This window comes from Equus caballus, chromosome 10 (assembly GCF_041296265.1).
Source record: "Equus caballus isolate H_3958 breed thoroughbred chromosome 10, TB-T2T, whole genome shotgun sequence".
Classification (NCBI taxonomy): domain Eukaryota; kingdom Metazoa; phylum Chordata; class Mammalia; order Perissodactyla; family Equidae; genus Equus; species Equus caballus.
Genome location: NC_091693.1, coordinates 6,819,733 through 6,841,471, shown reverse-complemented (window position 1 = coordinate 6,841,471; position 21,739 = coordinate 6,819,733). Strand labels below are relative to the sequence as shown.

The 21,739-nt window shown below is 40.5% G+C and overlaps 1 long non-coding RNA gene across 1 annotated transcript; it reads right to left on the bottom strand.

Annotated features, from left to right (window-relative positions):
- Window positions 1-768: 768 nt before the first annotated feature.
- On the bottom strand, window positions 769-2,397 carry LOC138915888 (uncharacterized). Its single transcript, XR_011422309.1, has 3 exons — window positions 2,313-2,397; window positions 1,166-1,303; window positions 769-968 (listed from the first exon to the last, which is right to left on the bottom strand). It is a non-coding gene; the product is annotated as an uncharacterized lncRNA (long non-coding RNA).
- Window positions 2,398-21,739: the final 19,342 nt, after the last annotated feature.

The following is a 21,739-nucleotide window of genomic DNA, read 5'->3' as shown; positions in this document are numbered from 1 at the left end:
TGGACCGTCTGCAGCAGAGCACGCAAACTTAACCACTCGGCCATGGGGCCAGCCCCAGAAAGGGATCTTATTATCTTGCTCTGTTGCATTCCTAGTTCCTGGTACAGTGTCTGGTACACTGTAGGCGCTCAGAATGTAATTGTTGAATGATTACTAAATGACAAGCATTGGTGGGTGGTCGGAGAGGTGGGAGAGGAGGCAGTCCATACCTGTTACAGAAGCTCTCTACAGTCATAACCTGATGCGAATTCTAACCAGTTCACCGACAGCTGCCTGACTCCCTGGATTTCTGGGAGATCACAAGTTCCCGGATTAGGTCTGGCCTCTTACAACCCACCTCCCTAGATTCCCCCTTCAAGACTGGACCACTGTGGACTGTCACTGTCTGGTGATGTGTCTGTCTGCCACCTAGGTTTCTAAGTTCTGAAGGGTGGGATTGGACCTGAAGTGGTCACTGCTATATCCCCAGAGCAAGGCAGCATGGTCAAGGCCCTTGGTCAGCATAAATAGATTTATGGCGTGAATGCATGAATGTGGGCAGGAGGGGAAGGTACCCTGGGGAAACAGTGCCGTACCCTACTTCCCATGGTCCCATCCCTTGGCAGGGTCCCAGAGTTGGTCTTGAGCACAGGTCAAATGGGCTGCCTGAGTTACACTTCCTCCTCCCTTCAACAACTTCAATGTGCTGTCTCAGGTTGGCAACACTTGGCACTCTGGACATTGAGGAACCACTGTCCCATCAGGCCCAAATGGAGACTTTGAGCCATGTGAGTAATGCTGTTGTATATATTTGGTGGTTTGTTCACGAATTGGAGAGCAGGTTACCAAGATAACTTGTCCGTTATGAGTACCAACCTGACGACCGTACTGATGCATGCCATAATAATTGATGCAATTGATAATCTGAAGGTCCTCCAGGAGGCCACCACTGCCAAGGCTCGTTTATTCTTATCATTGTAGCGCTTTGTCTGAGTTTGTAGGGAGAGACAGAACAGCAACAGATGGGTTTGAAAGGGTTGTTGGATCGGCTCTAGCTTTGGGAGTGTAAGGACCCAGGGTGGGGACCTGAACTCATAGGAGGAAGAACGTGGATGAAGTTGGCTCAGAGTAAGGGCCATGAGGGAGAGGACGGGGAGGGGAGGATTGACATGATGCAGATTCTCACCTGGTTAGAATAGTACAAAGCTGCAGTGCCTAAGGGACAACACAGGAGGTAGGCCACGAGTGACAGCACGAAGTGGTCCCTAGGGGGCCTCTCAGAGTCCTGAGGCTCACCACAGTCCTGACACATGTTTTCAAGTGCCTGGGGGCAGGGAGTGGGTTATGGCTCAGTATGGCTTCTGGACTCTACCATCCCCTCTGACCTCCTTTCACCTTCTTGTCTCCAATAAATTCTTCACAGACCCCTTTAAAACTCTCACTGACTCCCTCTAACTCCCACCATGTCCCCTCTAACCTCTCCCCATCCCCTTTTGATACCTCTCTGTCCCTGAGAACTCCCAGTACCCCACATCCTCATGCCATGTAATCCCTCTCTGTTTCCTGTTACCATTTCTCCATCTCCTATAACCTCCACCATCTCCTAAAACTGCCTTGCAGAACCGCACAGCTTGTCTCTCTTGCCCCTTCCACTGTCTCCCAAAATCCCTTACTGACTCTGATGACTGTCACTCGGCCTCCCTGAAACCTCGGCTGACCCACTATCACAATTTGCTACCATAACACCCTCATTATCCTCCAAAGCAGCCTTCTCTTTGCACCTATAAACACCCTACTAAGAAGACCCTCACTCAACACTTTAACACTCTCACTTGTCAGCTGTAAAACCTTCACTGTCTCCACATAAAACTCTCACCCTATGAAACCTCTAATGTCTCCAATAGCTCTCTGCTTGCTGCTTTTATAATATCCCTCACTTGGTCCCTATGACTTTGTGATGGTCATGCTGGGACCCTTACTATTCACCCATAAGCTCCTCCCTTCCCCCAGCCCCCATAACCTCTCACTTGGCTCCTCTAAGTCCTTCTTTGAGCACCTAGAGCTCTAAGTCCTCTCCCTGTGCACTCATATGTCCCATTACAAGGCCTGTCTCCCTCCAGCACCATCTCTGTCCCTCTGTAACCAGCTTCCTGACCCTTGAACTCCTTCTCTGTCTGCTCATAGCAGCCTCCCTCTTCTCCGAAACACGTCCTCCCTCTACATACTTCTCTACACATAGCACCCCCTTATGACACTCCCTGGACCCCTCATGCCCCCTCTACGCACTCTAACTCTCCTCCTCCCACCATGTTCCCCATGAACTCCCTCCCTACCGTTCAATACCCCCATTAAGACATCTGCATCCAGTGCTACCAAGGCTGCATTGAGCCTCTTCCTCACTTCCACCTGCCAGGGATTACCATGGAGACCAGGCAGGCCCCGCCTCCTATTCTGTCTTGCTACTTCTATTGGCTGGCTGGAGGTTGTGTGTGATGGGTGGGGAAGCCAATACCTGGCTGCCTTTTGGTCTAAGGAGTTTTCCTCTTCTCTCAGGTGACTGATCAGTTCTGGGGGTGCCTTGGAGAAAAGCACCACTAGGGGAGAGAGTGATGAGGGCTTAGGAGTCCTGAGTTGCTTCAGGCACCTTAAGTGGCCATTGAAATACTTGGAGTCAGGTTCTTCAGCAGTGGAGGGTGATCTTCGTGGGAATTAATATCTTTTCCTGTGCTTGTTTGCCTGCTGTCTACCTCCGGCAAAGTCTCAGTTCACATCTTTTGCCTATTTAAAACATTTGGGTTGTTTTTAGTACAGTTAAGTTTGAGAGTTGTTTGTATATCTTAGATACAAGTCCTTTGTCAGATATGTGATTTGCAAATATTTTCTCTGGGTCTGTATCCATCTTTTGATTTTCTAAGAGTGTCATTTTTGCAGATAAAAAGTTTTTAATTTTGATGGAGTCTAAGTTTTCTTTTATGGACATGCTTTGTTCTCATTTCTAAGAAGTCTTTGCATAACTCAGGGTCAGGAAGACTTTCTCCTATGTTTTCTTCTAAAAATTTGATAGATTTACATTTTACCTTTAGATCTATGATCCATTTAAGTTAATATTTGTATAAGATGTGAGGTTTTTTAGTCGAGATCAATTACTTTTTGCATGTGGTGGTCCAATTAATCTGACACCATTACAAAAACCTGATTCTTTCTTTAATCTCTTTCTGCACTCCTTATTGCATTCTGTTGGTCTCCATGTCTAACCATTTGCCAATACCACACTCTCTTGCTAATGTGGTGTAACCACAGGCCCTCTAGGACCACTTCAACTGACCCCATCGTATCAACAGAGTAATTAAGAGTGGTTTTTCAGGAACAGAGAAACGACCCCTAGGCCAGTTCCAGCCGGTTGAGACCACCAACTCCTCATCTGGGCCTGCACAAATGCCCGATAAGTGAGCTTTTGACGTCAAGAGGCTGAAAACTACACCCTCAGATCATACTAATAGCACCGTTTTGTGACCATGTGTCAGATGAAGAGCCATGAAGCTGGACTGCACTTGCACAGATCATCAATTACCTCACTTCCGTTACCTGTAGTCATCTGTCTCCACACTTCAGACTGTCCTGCCCTTCATCCCATAAACTTTGCCCCAAGCGCTCACTGTGGAGATGGATTTGAGAGCTGATGCCTCCTGTCTCCTTGCAGATCGATGTCGTAATAAAGTTGTATTCTCTTTTCAAAAGTTGATGCTGTAATAATTGACTTTTAAGCACATCAGGTAAGGGATCCCAGTTTGGTGTGGTTGCATTAGCTTTACAGTGATTCTGAAAATTGGGTAATGTGACTACTTCAACTTTATTCTTCTTTTTCAGAATAGTTATGACTATGCTTTTCTAGATCTATAAGTCAGGTCGGTCTCTTAATAGGAATTGCTTTCGAATTTCATACCATTTTTGGAGAGATGCTGATACTTCCAGTTCACAACCAGGGAAGGCTGTCCATTTATTTAGGTCTTCTTTTATTTCTGTCATCAGCAGCTGTCATTTGTTTTTTTGAGGAGGATTTACCCTGAGCTAACATCTGCTGCCAATCCTCCTCTTTTTGCTGGAGAAGACTGGCCCGGAGCTAACATTTGTGGCCATCTTCCTCTACTTTATATGTGGGACGCCTAACACAGCATGGCTTGCCAAACGGTGCCATGTCCGCACCCGGGATCCGAACTGGCGGAACCCCAGGATGCCAAAGTGGAACGTGCGCACTTAACGGCTGCGCCACCAGGCCGGCCCCCGCAGCTGTAGTTTATTCACAGAGCTCGTACACATAATATTTGAGATTTCCATCCAATGATTCTTTGGGATCTATTGAAAGTGGTATTATTTTAAGAAAATATTAGTTTCTGATCCTGTGTTGCTAACATATGGAATTACAATAGATTTGTGTGTCACATTGCAACCTGTGATCTTTCTAAACCCATTTTGTCAATTCTAGGAATGTTTTTGCAGATTCCCTGGGATTTTCTACAAAGACAATCACGCCATCTGCCAATAAGGGCGATTTTCTTTCCTCCTTTGTAATCCATATGCCCCTTCTCTCTCTCTCTGACTTCTTGTGCTGATGAGGACTTCCAGGCTGATGCGGAATAGGAGTGGTGAGAGTGGACATCCTTGCCTTGTTGCAGATTTCAGGGAGGAAGCCTTTCCTCCTTCACCATTACATATGATGTTAACCATGGGTTTTCTGTAGATGCCCTTTATCAGGATGAGGAAGGCCCCTGTTAGTTCTGGTTTGCTGAGTTTTTATTGTGAATGGATGTTGAATTTTCTGAAATGCCTTTTCTGCATGAACTGATCATGTGGTTTTCCTTCTTTGTATGGTTAATAGCGTGGATTACATTGACTAATTGTCTAATACTGAACCAGCTTTGCATCCTTGGGAGAAACCCCAGTTGGTGACGGTGTGTGCTACTTATATACTGCTGTTTCTGGTTTTCTAATATTTCTTTGAGAAGTTTTGTGTCTGTATTCATGAGAGAGATTGGTCTGAAGTGTTTGTACACTGCCTTTATCTGCTGTTAGTATCGAGGTAATACTGGCCTGATAAGTTGAGTTGGGCAGTTGTCCCTCTCTTCTGTTTTCTGGAAGAGATTGTGTGGAAATGATATTACATGTTTGCTGTAATTTACTGGTGAAACTGTCTGGGTCTGGAGATTTCTGTTTCACAAGTGTCTTTTTAAAAAATGATTGAGGTCGTAATGGTTTATAACATTATGTAATTTCAGCTGTATATCAGTATTGATCAGTTTCTGTATAGACTGCATCGTGCTCACCAGCCATAGTCTAATTTTTATCCATCACCATATATATGTGTCCCTTTACCCCTTTCACTGACCTTCCAACCCTTTTCCCCTCTGGTAACCACTAATCTGTTCTCTTTATCCATGTGTTTATCTTCCACATATGAATGAAATCATCAAAGATGTTTGTCTCTCTTTGTCTGGCTTGTTTTGCTTAACATGATACCCTGAAGGTCCACCAATGTTGTTGCAAATGGGACAATTTTGTTTTCTTATGGTTAAGTAGTGTTCCATTGTATATATATACCACATCCTCTTTATCCATTCATCCGTTGATGGGCACTTGGGTTGCTTCCATGTCTTGGCGTTTGTGAATGCTGCTGCAGTGAACATGGAGGCGTCTAAATCTCTTTGAATTGTTGATTTCAAGTTCTTTGCATAAATACCAGTAGGGTGATAGCTGGATTGTATGGTATTTCTATTTTTAATTTTTGAGAAATCTCCGTGCTGTTTTCCATAGTGGCTGCACCAGTTTGCATTCCCACCAGCAGTGTATCAGGGTTCCCTTTTCTCCACATCCTCTCCAACATTTGTTATTTTTTGTATTGATAGTTATGGCCTTTCTGACAGTTGCAAGGTGATATCTCATTGTAATTGTGATTTGCATTTCCCTAATAACTAGTGAAGTTGAACATCTTTTCATGTGCCTGTTGGCCACCTGTATATCTTCTTTGGAAAAATGTCTTTTCATATCCTCTGCTCATTTTTTGATTGGGTTGTTTGTTCTTTTGTTGTTGAGTTGTATGTGTGTCTTATACATTTTGGAGATTAACCCCTTGTTGGATATATGATTTGCAAATGTTTTCTCCAGGTTGGTGAGTTATGTTGTCATTTTGTTCATGGTTCCCTTTGCCTTGCAGAAGCTCTTTAGTCTGCTGTAGTTCCTTTTGTTTATTTTTTCTTTCTTCCCCATTCCTGAGTAGACATGGTAGTCAAAAAGGTGCTGCTGAGACTGATGTCAAAGAGTGCACTGCCTATATTTTCTTTTAGGAGTTTTATGGTTTCAGGTCTTACCTTCAAGTCTTTAATCCATTTTGAGTTAATTTTTGTGTATGGTGTAATATAATGGTCTACTTTCATTCTTTTGCATATGGCTGTCCAGTTTTCCCAACACCATTCCTTTTTGTTTTTTTACTTTTTATTAAGATTATGATAGTTTACAACCTTGTGAAATTTCAGTTGTACATTATTGTCAGTCATGTTGCAGGTGCACCACCCACCCTTTGTGCCCACCCCTCAACCCCCTTTCCTCTGGTAACCACTAATCTGTTCTCTTTGTCTACGTGTTTAACTTCCACCTATGAGCAGAGTCGTACACAGTTCGTCTTTCTCTATCTGGCTTATCTCACTTAACATAATACCCTCAAGGTCCATCCACGTTGTTGTGAATGGGATGATTTTATCCTTTTTTATGGCTGGGTAGTATTCCATTGTATATATATATACACCATATCTTCTTTATCCAATGATCAGTTGATGGGCACTTAGATTGCTTCCACATCTTGGCTATTGTAAATAATGCTGCAATGAACATAGGGGTTAATGGGACTTTTGGAATTTCTGGTTTCAAGTTCTTTGGATAGATACCCAGTAGTGGGATGGCTGGGTCATATGGTATTTCTGTTTTTAATTTTTTTGAGAAATCTCCATACTGTTTTCCATAGTGGCTGCACCAGTTGCATTCCCACCAACCGCGTATGAGGGTTTCTTTTTCTCCACAACCTCTCCAACATTTGTCACTTTTTGTTTTGGTTATTTTTGCCATTCTAACAGGTGTAAGGTGATATCTTAGTGTAGTTTTGATTTGCATTTCCCTGATTATTAGTGATGACGAGCATCTTTTCATGTATTTATTGGCCATCCGTATATCTTCTTTGGAGAAATGTCTGTTCATGTCCCCTGCCCATTTTTTGATCGGGTTGTTTGATTTTTTGTTGTTTGGCTGTGTGAGTTCTTTATATATTATGGAGATTAACCCTTTGTTGGATATATAACTTGTAAATATTTTTTCCCAATTAGTGGGTATTTTTTTGTTTCAATCGTGTTTTCCCTTGCCTTGAAGAAGCTCTTTAGTCTGATGAAGGCCCATTTGTTTATTCTTTCTATTGTTTCCCTTGTCTGAGAAGACATGGTGTCCGAACAGATCCTTTTGATACTGATGTCAAAGAGTGTACTGCCTATATTTTCTTCTAGAAGCCTTATGGTTTCAAGTCTAATCTTTAGGTCTTTGATCCATTTTGAGTTTATTTTTGTGAATGGTGAAAAAGAATGGTAAATTTTCATTCTTCTACATCCAACACCATTTCTTGAAGAGACTTTCCTTTCTCCTTTTTATGTTCTTGGATCTTTCCTCAAAGATTAGCTGTCCATAGATGTGTGGTTTTATTTCAGGGCTTTCAATTCTATTCTATTGATCTGTGTGTTTGTTTTGTGCTGGTACCATGCTGTGTTGATTACTATAGGTTTGTAGTATATATATAATTTTTTTTTTGAGAAAGATTAGCCCTGAGCTAACATCTGCTGCCAATCCTCCTCTTTTTGCTGATGAAGACTGGTCCTGAGCTAATATCCATGCCCATCTTCCTCTACTTTATGTGGGATGCCTGCCACAGCATGACTTGACAAGCTGTGAGTATGTCCGCACCTGGGATCAGAACCGACGAACCCCAGGCAGCTGAAGCGGAACATGCAAACTTAACTGCTGTGCCACTGGGCCAGCCCCTGTAGTATATTTTGAGGTCAGGGATTGTGATGCCTCCAGCTTTGTTCTTTTTTCTCAGCATTGCTTTAGCTATTTTGGGTTTTGTTGTTCCATATAAATTTTAGGATATTTTGTTGTATTTCCACGAATAATGTCTTTGGGATTCTGATTGAGATTGCATGGAATCTGTAGATTGCATTTAACTATGTTTATTCTTCCAATTCATGAACATGGAACAGCTTGCCATTTCTTTTTGTTTTCTTCAATTTCTTTCAATAATGTCTTATAGTTTTCAGTGTATAGGTTTTTCCTTGGTTAAATTTATTCCTGGGTATTTTATTCTTTTTGTTGCTATTGTAAATAAGATTCTATTCTTTTTTTGTTTGCTCATTTGTTTTTTTGAGCAAGATTAGCCCTGAGCTAACTACTGCCAATCTTCCTCTTTTTGCTGAGATAACATCCGTGCCCATCTTCCTCTACTTTATGTGTGGGATGCCTACCACAGTATGGCTTTTGCCAAGCAGTGCCATGTCCGCACCTGGGATCTGAACCAGCGAACCCCGGGACGCCGAGAAGCAGAATGTATGAACTTAACGGCTGTGCCACCGGGCCGGCCCCAAGATTGTATTCTTGAGTTCTGTTTCTGCTAGTTCATTTTTAGTGTATAGAAATTCAACTGATTTTTGGAAGTTGGTTTTGTAGAGTGCAACTTTGCTTTAGTTTTGGATTATTGCTAATAGTTTATGGTGTATTCTTAGGGTTTTCTATATATAGGATCACATCGTCTGCAAACAGTGAAAGTTTCCCTTCCTCCTTTCCAGTTTGGGTACATTTTATTTCTTTTTCTAGCCTAATTTCCCTGACCAAAACCTCCAGTACTATGTTGGATAGGACTGGTGAGAGTGGGCACTCTTGTCTTGTTCCTATTCTCAGAGGGATGCCTGTCAGTTTTTCACCATTGAGTCTGATGTTGGCTGTGGGTTTGTCATATATAATAACATAATAAAGGTTGTTGTGTTGAGGTACTTTCCTTCTGTACCCATTTCATTGAGAGATTATTATTATTATTATTATTTTGCCGAGGAAGATTCCCCCTGAGCTAATATCTGTTACCAATCTTCCTCTACTTTTTATTGGGTTGCGGCCACAGCACGGCCCCTGATGAGTGGTATAGGTCTGTGCCCGGGATCCCAGCCCTAGCCACCGAAGTGGAGCATGCTGAAGTTAACCACTAGGCCACAGGACCAGCCCCTTATTGAGAGTTTTTTTTTTTTTATCATAAATGGATGTTGGATCTTGTCAAATGCTTTCTCTGCATCTATTGAGATGACCATGTTGTGTTTGTTCCTCATTTTGTTAATGTGGTGTATCACATTGAGTGATTTGCAGATGTTGTACCATCCCTGCATTCCTGATATAAATCCCACTTGATCGTGGTGTATGATCCTTTTAATGTATTGCTGTATTTGGTTTGCCGATATTTTGTTGAGGATTTTTGAATTTATGTTCATCAGTGATATTGGCCTGTAATTTTCCTTCATTGTGTTGTCCTTGTCTGGTTTTGGTATCAGGGTGATGTTGGCCTCATAGAATGAGTTGGGAAGCATTTTATCTTCTTCAAGTTTTTGGAATAGTTTGAGAAGGATAGGTATTAAATCTTCTTTGAATATTCAGTAGAATTCTCCAGAAAAGCCATCTGGTCCTGAAGTTTTGTTGTTTGGGAGGTTTTTGATTACTGTTTCTATCTCTTTACTTGTGATTGGTCTATTCAGATTCTCTATTCATTCTTGATTCAGTTTTTGGAGGTTGTATGAGTCTAGGAATTCGCCCATTTCTTCTAGGTATTCTAATTTGTTGGCATATAGTTTTTCATAGTATTCTCTTCTAATACTTTGTATTTATTTGGTATCCATTGTAATTTCTCCACTTTCACTTTTAATTTTATTTATTTGTGCCTTCTCTCTTTTTTTTCTTAGTGAATCCGGCTAAGGGTTTGTCAATTTTGTTTATCTTCTCAAAGAACCAACTCTTAGTTTCATTGCTCCTTTCTACTGTTTTTTTGTTCTCTATTTCCTTTGCGTCTACTCTAATTTTTATTATTCACTTCCTTCTGCTGGGTTTGGGTTTTGTTTGTTCTTCTTTTTGTAGTTCTGTTAAGTGCAGTTTAAGATTACTTATTTGAGATTTTTCTTATTTGTTGAGGTAGGCCTGTATTGCTATGAATTTTCCCCTGAAACTGCTTTTGCTGCGTCCCATAAGAGTTATTATGATGTATTTTCAGGTATGAGGGCCTTCTTGAGCATTTCTTGTAGAGGGAGTCTTGTGATGATGAACTCCCTTAGCTTTTGTTTATCTCAGAAAGTTTTTATTCTTCCATCAAATCTGAAGGATATTTTTGATGGATAGAGTATTCTTGGCTGAAAGTTTTTGTCTTTCATAATTTTGAATATATCATTCCACTCTCTCCTAGCCTGTAAGCTTTCTGCTGAGAAAACCACTTAAAGCCTAATAGATATTCCTTTGTAAGTTATTTTCTTCTGTCTTTCTGTCCTTAATATATATATATTTTTGTCACTTACTTTTGTCAGCTTTATTACAATATACCTTGGAGAAGGTCTTTTTACATTGATATAGTTAGGAGATCTACTGACTTCTTTCACTTGTATTTCCAGCTCCTTCCTTAGGTTTGGGAAGTTCTCAGCTATTTCTTTGAACAAGCTTTCTGCTCCATTCTCCTTTTTTTCTCCCTCTTGAATACCTATAATCCTCATGTTGCATTTCCTAATTGAGTAAGATATTTCTCAGAGAATTTCTTCATTTCTTTTTAGTCTTCATTCTCTCTCCTCCTCAGCCTGAACCCTTTGTTTATTTCTGTTCTCCAGACTGCTGATTCACTCCTCCATAATATCAACTCTGTTATTCAGGGAGTCCAGATTTTTCTTTATCTCATCCATTGTGTTTTTCATCTCCAGCCTTTCTGATTGGTTTTTCTTTATAGTTTCAATCTCTTTTGTGAAGAAGTTCCTGATTTCATTGAACTGTCTATCTGTACTTTCTTGTAACTCATTGAGTATTTTTATATAGCTATTTTGAATTCTCTGTCATTTATATTATAAATTTCTGTATCTTCAGGATTGATTTCTGAGTGCTTGTCATTTTCCTTCTTGTTTGGAGATTTAATATGCTTTTTCATAGTGTTTTAAGGTGTGGATTTGTCCCTCTGCATAGTGATAGTGTCTGCTCACTCCTTCCACCTGCTGCCACTGGATGGGGGTCAAGAAGTGTGTATTCTGAGCCTGCCATGATCCATGGCTTGCTTGCTCACAGCTGCAACTTTTCTATTAGTGTGTGTGCTCTGGCCAACTGGCTGTGCTGTGGTGCCAGGCAGGAGTAGGGGTGCTCTCTTTTGCCTGTGAAATCTCAGGTGTGTTCTTGCTCTGCCTTTGCTATCTGCTCTCCTTGGGTGCTTGCATGATAAAGACACCCCCACAATTGCTTAGTCACTTCTGTCGGGCTTTCCTATGGGCTATGAGGGAGCTTGGAGAGTGAAAGTGTGCCTGTGGAGCACTGCCCCTCCCCCCTCTCCTCTCAGAGCCATGTGCAGTCCCATGTCCTGGGTTGCTGCTGTTGGGGAAGGAGAGGAGACCCCCTTACCTCCTTCCACTTCCTCTGGTGGGTCCAGCACCTCCACATTCAGATGTATGGCTGCGTGGGCCTCTCAGACGTCTTTTGTGTTGTATGAATGTCTGCTGTTGGTATATGAATGTCCTTTTTGTTGTAACTTAGGGGGAGACTCTAAGGAGAGAGCTCACTCTACCATCATGCTGACATCTCTCCATATGATGTACTTTCATTTTCACTTGTCTCCTGGTATTTCTCATTTTCTCCTTTGATTACTTCATTGATTAAATGGTGGTTCAGTAGCATGTTGTTTAATCTCCACATATTTGTGACTTTCCCATCTTTTTTTCTTGTAGTTGACTTCCAGTTTCATAGCATTGTGGTTGCAAAAGGTGCTTGATATGATTTGAATCTTCAATTTGTTGAGGCTTGCCTTCTTTCCCAACATGTGGTCTATCATTGAGAATGTTCCATGTACACTTGAGAAGAATGTATTCTGCTGTTTTTGGATGGAATGTTTTCTATATATCTATTAACTCCATCTGCTGAAGTGTTTCATTTAAATCCTCTATTTCCTTGTTGACTTTCTGTCTGGATGATATACCCATCGATGAAAGTGGGTGTTGAGGTCCCCTACCATTATTGTGTTGCCATTAATTTCTCCCTTTAGGTCTGTTAATAGTTCCTTTATATACTCTGGTCCTCCTGTGTTACATGTGTATATATTCTTCAGTAAGTTTTTAGTAACAAAATCAATTTCTTTAATAGATATAACAGAGAATCTCTTCTCCTTGATGACTTTTGGGGCTTTGTTATTGAAAAGCAGGTCAGTTTTCACCAAAGTTGTTGAATTTATGTGTGAAGAGTTGTTTGTAGTAGCTCCTTATTTTCCCTCTGATGTCTCAGGGGTCTGTAGTGATGGTCTCTCCTTCATTTCTGATATTGGTCATTTGTGTCTTTTTTCTTCTTTTGTCCATCTTATGAGAGCTTTATCAATTATATTGTTCTTTTCAAAGAACCAGCTTTCAGTTTCATTGATATTCTCTCTTGTTTTTCCTTTTTAAATTTCATTGATTTGCAGTCATCTCTTCTTCTTGTCTTTGCTTTGGGTTTGTTTTGATCTTCTTTGTCTAGTTTCTTGAGATGGAAGCTTAGATTGTTAAATCGAGGCAATTTCTTCTTTTTAATATGAGAATTTGATGTTGTGCATTCCCTTCTAAGCATGCTTTAGCTGCAGCCCACATACCTTAATATGTTACATACATTATTTTTGATCAGTTAAAACATTTTCTAATTTCCCTTGACCCATGAATTACTTTGACTGGCATGATTTTTTCCCCAAAGTGTGTGGAGATGTTCCTGTTATGTTTCTTTTTTTGATTCCTAGTTTACTTTTAATTGTGATCAGCACATTGTTTTTCTATTTCTATGTAAGAAATCACCACACACTTAGTGGCTTAAAACAGCAGTCATTTCTTGGCTCACAGTTGTGCAGGTGAGAAATCCTGGAGCAGTGCGTCTGAGTTTCCTGCGCAGGTTCTCATAAGGCCAACATCAATGGGTCTGCTGAATTGTACTCTCATTGGAGCTCTGGATACTCTTCCAAGCTCATGTGGTTGTGCAGAATTCAGTTCCTTGGGGTTTTGGGACTGTAGTCTTCTCTTTCTTTGTGGATAGCAGCTGGGATAGATTCTCAGATGCTAAAGTCCACCTGCAGTCATTGTCGCGTCCTGTCCATCTTCAAAGCTATCATCAGAGAATCTCTCTCCATCATCATCACTCTCAAACCTTGAGTCTCTGACTTCCTCTGTCTCTGACCTCTAGACCCTATTTAAAGGCCTCGTGTGTTTAGGTTAGGCCCACTCAGATAATCTCCCTTTGTTAACAACTGCTGTAGGTTAACATATAACCTACTCTGATCACAAGAGTGATATCCCATCATATTCAGAATCTCAGAGATTATATAGGATTATACACCAAGGGGCAGGAATTTGAGGGGAGAGCATATTAGAATCCTGCATACCACGGTCCGATAATATGACTTTGCATAATTTTCTTGTATGATTTCATATGCTTTGTATGATTTCACTTCTTTGAAACTTGTTGAAGTTTATTTTATGACCAAGGACATGGTATATCTTGATGACGTTCCAGGTGTACTTGAACAGAATGCGTATCTGCTTTTATAGGGTAGAGTGTTTTATAAATGGCAATTAGTCCAGTTGGTTGATTATGTTCAGTTTTTCTATATCCTTGTTAATTTTCTGTCAACTTGTCCTGTTGGTTATTGAGAGAAGAATGTTGAATTCTTCAACTATAATTGTGGCTTTGTCCATTTCACCTTTTTGTTTTATCAAGTTTTGACTCATGTACTTTGAAGCTCTATGTTACATGCTCATACAATTAGGATTCTTATGTTTTCTTGTGAAATTATTCCCCTTATCATTATTTACTGTCTCTCCTTATCTCTGTTAATTATCCTTGCTCTGACATCTACTTTGTCTGATATTAATATAACCACCCATCTTAGTCTTGTTAGTGTTTTTATTGCATACCTTTTTTCTCTCATAAATTTTCTTTGATCCTACATACATTGTTATAATTAAGGTTATTTTTTGCAGATATATAGTTGGGTCTTGTTTTTTCATCCCCAAGTGAGATGGGCAACCTGTGTTCTACTTCTGACCCGTGTTTCACCAGCTGCAGGCTTTCCCATTTTTTTTTCTGCTTTATCTTTCCAAACCTCCCCTCCCCCCCCGACCCCCCGTACACAGTTGTATATCTTAGTTGCAGGTCCTGCTAATTGTGGGAAGGCTTTCCCATTAATGCCTGTAATTTTGTGCTTGCAAGATGTTCAAGGACCAGCCTCCCCCGCTTCCCCCAGGCACTCGTTAGAAATGGAGAATCCCTTGTTCTTCAACTCCCAGACTCACTGGCTCAAAACCTGCTTCATGACAAAACCTGTCAGTGATTTGTGTACACATGGAAGTTTCAGAAGTACAGGCTATAGGACACTGTAGACTTCTGGGGGATGAAAGGTTCTTTATTAGCACTAGTAGCCAGAGAGGGATCTTAATTATTAGCTTCTTAGATATACAGCTTGAAAATCTGTGATCAATATCTGGCACATCTTAGACCATCCTGTCTCTAATTTATTCATAATAATTGACATTTTTATGACCCTGTGAACTGTATTCATAACCAAATTAAGTATTTTATTTAAAAACCCCCAACTCTTTATTAAGCTTTCTACTTGTGAAGGACAGGTACCCTCCTTTTTCATACACCTTCTGAAATGGCATACTTTGTTATTTTGTTGATTCAGTCCCAGCCTGTTAGTAAGCTTTGCCACAAATGTAAGGTCAATTTTCCTGATGAACTGTGTTTTTAGTCTACTGGTTGTATTTGTTGTTGTTGATGGTGCTGTCAAGTGGATTCTGACTCATACTGACTCTGTGCACAGCAGAGCTGAACCCTGCCTGGGCCTTTTGCACCATCCTCTCACCTTTTGGCACTATATCAGACAATGCTCTGCTGCTGTTCATAGGGTTTCATGGCCACTTTTTTCGGAAGGTGGTGGCCAGGTCCTTCTTCCTACTCTGTCTTAGTAGGGGAGCTGCTGTTCATGGGTGACCCTGCAGGTACTTGAAATATTGGTGGCATAGCTTTCAGCATCACAGCAACATGCAGCCACCACTGCATAACAACCCAGAGATGGGTGGTGTAGTTCCCTGACAGGGGAAATGAACCTGGTCCATGGCATTGGGAGTGCCTATTCTTAACCGCTAGACCAGGAGGATTGGCTACCTGTTATATGCATTACATTTAAAGTGGGTACATATTAAAATGTTTGACAGGCAGAGAGTGTGATCATGGTGGGCTCTTATTATTCTTGGGTGGCCTAGCCTCTGAGTTCTCTTCCTATGCCTGAGAGGCCTTCACCTCCTAAGATACAGCTCTCCTGAGACTTTTAAGGGAGATGGCTGTTACATACCTCCAAGCCTCCCTTTTAGCCAGGGCCTGAGCCCAGCCTGTCTGTTCTAACCCAGCTGTTCATACATCTGTGGCACTCTTATATCTATTTTGTAATTGCACATGCTTTATAAAAATGTTGTTGAACATCTCCAAAATTAGAAAAATATAATTGCAACCCAGAAAACAATGAAGTTTGGATAACAAACAAGGAGAAAATAAAATTAATGGCCACTTTGATCTCTGGCTAAAGTGGAGTCACATGCCCAGATTAACTCTCATGCCCGAAACAATTTAAAAAATGGGTCAAAATGGGGCTGGCCCCGTGGCTGAGTGGTTAAGTTCACGCGCTCCACTGCAGGCGGCCCAGTGTTTTGTTGGTTCGAATCCTGGGTGCGGACATGGCACTGCTCATCAAACCACGCTGAGGGGGGTCCCACATGCCACAACTAGAAGGACCCACAACGAAGAATGTACAACTATGTACTGGGGGGCTTTGGGGAGAAAAAGGAAAAAAATAAAATCTTTAAAAAAAAAATGGGTCAAAACGTTTGAAACAATGGCCTGCAAGACATTGGATACCAGGTAACAAAGGATAGCGATTTCTGAGAGAAGGGAAACGAATGAGGTGAACCCTAAAGTTGCTGTCACTCACTGCCTGGGAAGAGCTTCTGGGACCCAGCGCAAGAAGGGGGAACCAGTACAGAGCCCACAGTCTCCCTGAGTTGAAGAGATGGAGCTGGGATAGCAAAGAGGCCAAGGTGGCTATAGTTCACAGGGCAGAGTCCTGGAGCAGAGAGCACTGGACAGGGAGAGAGTCCAGAGATCTGCAGAGGGCCCCTGTCAAGTAATCACTGAGTACTGATAAATGTCTGTGGGTGAGGAGATGACCTGAGGGTGGAGAAAGAACCACCGGAAATATTAGAGAGAATGAGCCTCAGAGCTCTCAGAGGGCTGAGAAAAATGATTGGTTTCACCAGCCAAATTTGAAAATCTCCTAATCCAGTAGGCCTTAGGTAGTTGATCTTGCCTCTGTATCCGGGAAAGATTAGCCCTGACTGGCTGCTTTTTGGTGCTAAATACGAAAGCTTAAAAGCAAGATCTGAAAAGAACATTGTATTACTTAATTGTATTCCAAAAGAAAGTTTAAGAATATTTATAGATATTCCCCCCAAATCCAGAACTCAACGTGTGAAATTGACAACATGTGGCATCAATAAAGCATTAGTAAGGCAAATAAAGAAATAGGAAAATATGGCTCATAATCATGAGAAAAATCAATCAATTAAAACCAACCCAGAATGTATACAGATCATAGAATTAATAGACATAGATATTAAGATAGATATATAACTGTAGTTTATATGACTAAAAAGCTAGAGAAGATATTAAATATGTGAAGTAGAGACATGGAATATACAAAAAAGACCCAAATTGAACTTCTGGAGATGAAAACTCAATATCTGTGATTAAAAAAACAGTATGAGATTAGGGGCTGATTAACTATTGCAGAGGAAAAGTTTACTGAAGTTAAAGTCAAGGTGATAAAATCTATCCAAAATGAAACAAAGAGAGAAAAAAGATTGAAAAAAAGAAATGTATCAAGTTTCAATAAACTGTGGGGCAACTTTAAGCTGCTTCATATAGCTGCAACTGGAACCCCCAAGAAAAAACCTAGTTGAAGAAAAACTGGCTGAAAATATTGCAAATATGATGAAAACTGCAGACCCACAGGTCCACAAACCCTGATGACCCTGAAGCACAGGAACTGGAAGAAAACTCCACCAAGGCACATCCTGATCAAATTCTCAATATTCATGGTTATAAGAAAATCTTAAAAGCACCCCGAGAAAAAAGACATGTTACAGCAGAGAAATAAAGCTAAGGATGACATCCAATGATTCATTGGAACAAGGCAAATAAGAAAACAGTGGAGCAGAATATTTGAAGTACTGAAGGAAAAAAAGTCAACCCAGCAAAATATCTTGGAAAAACAGAGACAAAATAAAGATATTTTCAGATACACGAAAACTGAAAGAATTCATTGTCAGCTGAACTGTACTACAATCAGTGTTAAAGAAAGCCCTTCAGGTAGAAGTCAAATGACATCAGCTGGAAATTTGGATCTATGCAAAGCAATGAAGATCACTAGATATGGTAACGATGTTAATAAATATATTTAATTTTTAAATTATGTAAATCATGTTAAAGGGGAACTGAAAGTTTAAAGAAAAAATAATAATAATATAGTATGACATGTACAATATACCTAGAAGAAAACTATATGAAACAATAGCACCAAAGCTGGGAGCAGAAAAATGGAAGTACCTTTTGTAAGTTTCCTAGACTATATGTCAAGTGTTATAATATCACTTGGGGGTACAGTGTCATAAGTTAAGCAGATATATTGTAACACTAAAGTAACCACTAACATGATAAAATAATACAGATGAATTGTAGCAGATAATTCAACAGAGGAGAAAAAGTGAAATACTGAAACAATATTCAGTTAATCCAAAAGGAGACAGAAGAGGAGAAAAAAGAGGACAAAGGATAAATGAAACAAGGAGAGACTAGTAAGATAACAGATTTAAAATGGAGAATATCATTAAATTACATTAAATATAAGTGGTATAAGCACCTCAGTTAAAAGGAAGAGATTTTCAGATTGAAAAAAAAATGCAAAAACCCAAATGTATGCTATCTACAAGCAATCCACTTTTCTTTTTTGTTTGTTTGCTTTTTCATGAGGAAGATTCACCCTGCACTAACATCTGTGACAATCGTCCTCTATTTTATATGTGGGAAGCTGCCACAGCAGAGCTGATGAGTGGAGTAGGTTCCCACCTGGGATCAGAGCCCGTGAACCCAGGCTGCTGAAGAAGAGTGTGCTGAATTTTTAACCACTCACTCACCGGGCTGACCCCAAGAAATCCACTTTTAATAAAAACACACAAAGAAGTTGAAAGTAAAAGCATGGAAAAAGGTGTACCGTTCTGGAGTGACTACATTAATATCAGATGAAGTATATTCAGAACAAAGAGCAATACCAGGGATAAAGAAATAAATGTCATGGTAATAAAAGGGTCAATTAATTAGTAGGACATAACAGTTTCAACGCTTACATACATAGTAACAGAATTCCAAAATATATAAAGAAAAAACTGATAGAACTGAAAGGAGAAAAAGACAAATCCACAATTATAGTTGGATAATTCAGCACCTCTCATCACCAATTAATTGAAAAATTTGTTAATTTGCGTATGGGGAACCATGGATGGAGTCTGCTCCAGTGGCCCGGCCCAGTCACAACTCTAAACCTAGGTCAGCCTGCACTTATGGGAAATGCCTCACTATTAGGGAAAGCTCACATGCACTAATCACCGTCCTCCAACTGAGTGTTAGCTGGCTCACTTTACCCTAGAACAGAACCTGCTAGCCGTGTACGGAAACCCCTGACCTCCTAGGCCGTCGTGGCCTGTGTCCTCATGGCCTCTTCCAAGGCTCTGTGCAACTCGGTCTCACCACAAATCCCTCAGCAAGGGCGCTCCACCGCCTGTGAGGCACTGGACTTCTCCAACCCATGACTGTTTTCTCTTGAGTAAATTAGGACATCCAATCATGGCTAAACCGTGCTATTTTTGTCATTTGATAAATTAGGCCAAAAATCTGTAGGACACAGAAGACTTGAACAACACTGTTAACCGACTTGACTTATTGGCATTTATAGAGCGTTCCACCCCCAAAGAGCAGGGTGCTCCTTCTCTCCAAGTGCACCCAGATCAGGCGTTGAACTGGATCAGCCTCTAGACTTTGCAACAAGTCTCAACAAATTTGAGAGGATTCAACTCATACAGTGTTCTCTGCGATCACAATGGATGTAAGTTAGAAATCACAACAGAAATACAACTGGAAAACCCCATATATTTGGAAACTAAGTATTTTAAAATTTCCTGTGGCTCAAAGAAGAAATCCAAAGAGAAATAAAAAAAAAATTTTGAAGTGAATGACAATGAAAAGGCAAAATGTCAAAATTGCAAGAGGCTGCCAAAGTAGTACTTAAGGGGAAATTTATAGCAATAACTGCCTATTTTATAAAAGAACAGTGTCTTGGTGCATTCAAGCTGCTATAAGAAAATGCCATAGACTGGGCAGCTTATAAAGAACAGAAACTTATTTGTCACCGTTGCAGAGACTGGCAAGTCCCAAGATTAAGGCACTGGCAGATTGAGTGTCTGGGGAGAGCCACTTCCTGATAGACAGCGGTCTTTTCACTGTGACCTTACATGGTGGAAGTGGCAAGGGATGTCTCTTGGGCCTCTTTTATCAGGTCACTAATCCCATTCATGAGGCCTTTGCCCTCATGATGTAATCCTCTCCCAAAGGCCCCATCTTTATGTACCATTACGTTGGGAATTAGGCTTAAAACATGTGAATTATAGGGAGACACAGACATTTAATCAATAGCAAACTGTCTCAAATTAATGATGTCAGCTTCCACCTCTAGTTTCTGAAAAAGGAAGAGCAAATTACACTGCAATTAGGCAGAAGAGTCTCTTCAACAAATGGTGTTGGGAAAACTGGATATCCACAAGTCAAAGAATGAAGTTAGGCCATTACCTTACATTATATACAATATTTCACTGAAAGTGGATCAAAGGCCTAAAGGTGAAACCTACAACTATAAAATTCTTAGAAGAAAACATCAGGGAAAATCTTTGTGACATTGGATTTGACAATACCTTCTTGGATATGACACCAAAAGCATAGGCAACAAAAGTAAAAATGGGTAAAATGGACCACATCAAAATGAAAAAATTCTGTGCATCAAGGGATATAACAGAGTGAAAAGGCAACATACAGATTGGGAGAAAATATTTGCCAATATATATCTGATAAGCAGTTAATTATCCAGAATATGTAAAGAACTCCTACTCCTCCTCAACAAAAATAACCTGCTTAAAAAATGGGCAAAGTAGGGGCTGGCCCCGTGGCCGAGTGGTTAAGTTCGCGCGCTCCGCTGCAGGCGGCCCAGTGTTTCGTCGGTTCGAATCCTGGGCTCGGACATGGCACTGCTCGTCAGACCACGCTGAGGCAGCGTCCCACATGCCACAACTAGAGGAACCCACAATGAAGAATACACAACTATGTACCGGGGGGCTTTGGGGAGAAAAAGGAAAAAATAAAATCTTAAAAAAAAAAAAAATGGGCAAAGTAATAGACATTTCTCCAAAGAAGATATGCAAATGGCCAACAGGCATATGAAATGATGCTCAACATCACTAATCATTAGGGAAATGCAAATCAAATGCACCATGAGATGTCACCTCACAGCCATCAGGATGGCTGCTATAAAAACCCCCAGAAAATAACAAGCGTAGACAAGGTAGTGCGGTAATCGGAACCCTTGTGCACTGTTGATAGGAATGCAAGATGGTGCCGCTGCTGTGGAAAACACTATGGTGATTCCTCAAAAATGAAAAATTGAAGGTAAAATTACCATATGATCGAGCAGTTCCTCTTCTGGGTATATAACCAAAATAATTGAAAATAGGGTCTGTAAGAGATATTTGCAGATCCATGTTCATAACAGTGTTATTCACAATAGCCAAAAGGTGAGAGCAATCCAAGTGGCCACTGATGGGTGAATGGGTAAATAAAATGTAAGATAGATATGTATAATTCAGCCTTAAAAGGAAGGAAATTCTGCTATATGTTTCAACATGAATGGACCTTGAGGACATTATGCTAAGTGAAGTAAGTTAGTCAGAAAAAGACAAATACTGTCTGATTCCATTTATATAAGGAATCCAGAGCAGTCGAATTTATAGAGACAGAAGGAAGAATGGTAGTTGTCAGGGGTTGGTGCGGAAGAAGGGAATGAGCAGTTGTGCTTACTGAATTGTAGAGCTGCAGTTTTACAAGATTAAAAGAATTCTGGAGATTGGTTGAACAACAATATCAATTGTGCTTAACACTACGGAACTGCACACTTTAAAATTTGTAAGATGGTAAATTTTGTCTTGTGTGTATCTACCACAATTATAAAAATGCCGTTTACAATAGTGTCAAAAATGTTAAATACTTTGAGATAAATCTCACAATAGATATGCAAGAT